We start from the raw sequence: 3360 nt of genomic DNA, 5'->3' as shown, positions 1-3360 counted from the left end.
GAAGGGGTTCTGGGATAGGGCCAGGCTTGGGAGAAACTCACTGCCAAGATGTGAGGAAAAGAGATGCATGGTACCTAAGCTCATGTAACCAGCCACGTGGCAAAACGTAAATTAGTATAATAGGTTATTTTAAGTTATGAGATAGTCAGAAAAGAGTCTAGCTATATGGCCTAGGTATTTGTATATAATTATCTTGATTCTTATGAGTCATTATTCCTGGAGCTAAGGGAAGAATCACCCAAAACGTACTGGTGTCCAACTAGAACACCCTGCCCCTGAAAGAGGTTTTAAGGTTTGCACCTTTATTCTTTATTCTTCTCTCCTGGAATGCAGACAGCAGTGTCGTATCTCCAGTGACTGTTTTGAGACCATGAGGCAACAGTGAAGATGAGAGAGGTGGTGATGGGTAAGATACTGGAAGACATGGTAGGGCTAATGTACTAGTCCTGAGCAACTTCTTGGTTTTGGATTTGATGTTAGGAGAGAAAAAAAACTAATTGCCAGTTCATTTGATGATTTTTCACCAATATAAAGTAAATCCCCAAGTGACCCAGGGCATGAGAAGGAGCTACAAAGATTTAGTGGACCTTATTTTGGCAAATGAAGTGACCTGGCAGACAAGGAAGGCAGGAGAGGGGAGTGAGGTAGACAGGTGGTTAAAGGAACACCAGGGATGCGGGGACACTGTGGTGAAGAACTTGATTGCAAGAGAGATGTAAATAACCTCGTCCTGGGGTTACTTGAAAATTACACGCAAGGATTCCAGAGAAAGAAAGAAGAGAAATGCAAATGAGCCAACAGAATAGGACACCATGCTGGTATTTTACATCAAGGGGCACTAAGCTGTCTTCCTGCGCTGCATCCCACTTAATAAAGGGACACTGAATTGCTGTGTTGGGGTCAAGCAGTGGTTGGACACACTCAGCTGGTTTCAGAGATGTCTACACCTGAATCAAGACACAAAGCCATCTTCATCCTGCGAAGATGCTGCCATTCTACATTTTGTTTTCAGAAGATGGTTCAGTGGGTTGTGATTCCTTGATGCTGGAAAACTAAACTCGTGTGGGTCATCTGAGACCATCTTGCACCTACTCATTATTGGTGGATTCAGAAGCAATGAAAAAATGAATGGTCTCGGGCCAGTGTTTCATTCTGCCTTCAAGGTCTCAGAAATGCTTTCCTCCTCCAACACCCAAGACGGCTGCGTGGTTTCTAACTGCAGATAGGACATCGCTTTGATTTATAGAAAATAAGGACTCTGAGAAACGGATGAGCCAACTCTGTACCTTGACCTCTGACCTTCCTCCACCCTTTCCTTCAGCCATGCTGCTGACCGAGATCATGAGAGACAGCAAGCAGCTGGGCTCCTGAGGGTGGCCCTCAACTAGTCATGTGATTCCCCAGTTAGAAGTTCAGCCTTTCTGTGTCTCAAGTTGTGCCACATAAAATGGTAAATACATAGATCTACTTCTGGGATTTCTCAACAAGTGGTATTTGAAGTATAGAATTCAATAAATATCAATTGTTTTAAAAGCCAATTTTCAATATTTCAGCTGCTCTTTGGGCATTAAAGTACCTCTGGAGATATATATCTTGCTTTTTATACATTACTAATCTAATGTCATACATATAATAGGTGTTTAATTAAGTAACTGTTAGTTGAGTGTAACACCCTCCTACAAGGTGTCACTTTGGCAGTAGAGAAGCTTGTCCATCAAAGTCTGTTCCCAGTGTGGTTGTGTGAATGACTGTGGAACCATAGGAGGCAGGAAGTGGGGTGGAGTCCTTAGGCAACTGTGGGTATTTCCTCAGAAGGAACTAAGGTAGCTATGATGGAACGCTGAGTTAGTCCCCCTGCTTTTCCATTCTCTTTGGCTTCCTATCAATGCCCTGTCTCTTCCAAATGCATCTTCCATTTTTATGCCATCTTCATAAGATTCCCACCTGAACCACATTGATGCCAGCGCTATCTTCAGAAATGTAAGCAAACCTGTTTTCTTTTTAAAAGTTACTCAGCCTCGGGTATTTCATTACAGTAATAAAAACAGACAAAAACACAATGAATTGGCCCAAGAATAAACTGGAGGGAAATTATTTGGTTCCTCTGTTAATATTTTATAGTACATACTCATAAACCAGAAACCCATTTTGATTTATTCATGACTTAATTTATTCATTAAAATTTGGAAGCAAAACTTGTTCTAAAAGTCTATTCAGAAATTAGGTAAGAAAACAAATCTGCTTTCCCCTCCAGATATTTAATGATGGAGGACTTGTCTGGAGAAGGCTATCTTTGTAGCCAGTGCCCTGACAGTATTGTCTATCCCATTTTCCAATCCATTCACAAAATCATCACTGAACTACTATGTGCTAGCCCATGGATGTGCAATGCTGTGTGACCTTCCTGGAGAGTGCAGTCTAGTGCAAAAGCCAACTTTAAATAATCACACTAACTGGAACAGCCATGAGCAGCAAAGTCTCCCGTGACACCCTCCCTGTACTGGAACCAGCGGAAGTACCACAAGTTTCTGGAGATGGTGGAGTTGCAGATCAGCCTGAAGAACTATGACTCTCAGAAGGACAAACGCTTCTCGGGCACCGTCAGGCTCAAGTCTACTCCTCGTCCCAAGTTCTCGGTGTGCGTCCTGGGGGACCAGCAGCACTGTGATGAACCTAAGGCCATGGATATCCCCGACATGGACTTGAGGCACCAAAGAAACTTAACAAGAACAAGAAGTTGGTTAAAAAAAAAAAAGTGGCCAAGAAGTATGATATCTTTTTGGCCTCAGAGTCTCTGATCAAGCAGATCCCACGGATCCTGGGCCCAGGCCTAAACAAGACTACCAAGTTCCCTTCCCTGCTGACACACAATGAAAACATGATGGCCAAAGTTGATGGGGTGCAATCCACAACTAAATTCCAGATGAAGAAGGTGCTGTGTCTGGCTGTTGCTGTTGGCCACGTGAAAATGACTGATGATGAGCTGGTCTACAACATCTACCTGGCTGCCAATTTCTTGGTGTCCTTGCTCAGGAAGAACTGACAAAACGTCTAGGCTTTGTACGTTAAGAGCACCATGGGCAAGCCCCAGCCTCTGTACTAGGATACCCCAATAAACCCGAGCACCATCACCACCCCCCAAAAAGAAAAAAATAAATAAAATAATCACACTAAGACATGAGTGCCATAACAAGTTCTCTAAAGAAAAATAAAGTGGTGTTTTCCTAAAGAACCAAGGTATGGAGGCTGGAGAGATGGCTCTTCCCGAGGCCTTGAGTTCAATTACCAGCCACATGGTGGCTCACCACCATCTGTAATAAGATCTGGTTCCCTCTTCTAGTGTGCAGTTGTACATGCTGA

The 3360-nt window shown here is 43.2% G+C and overlaps 1 pseudogene; it reads left to right on the top strand.

The window, feature by feature from the left end:
• Positions 1 to 2464: 2464 nt before the first annotated feature.
• On the top strand, positions 2465 to 3103 carry LOC127188647 (60S ribosomal protein L10a-like; annotated as a pseudogene).
• Positions 3104 to 3360: the final 257 nt, after the last annotated feature.

This window comes from Acomys russatus, chromosome 4 (assembly GCF_903995435.1).
Source record: "Acomys russatus chromosome 4, mAcoRus1.1, whole genome shotgun sequence".
NCBI lineage: Eukaryota > Metazoa > Chordata > Mammalia > Rodentia > Muridae > Acomys > Acomys russatus.
This window is presented reverse-complemented; position numbering and strand designations above follow the sequence as displayed.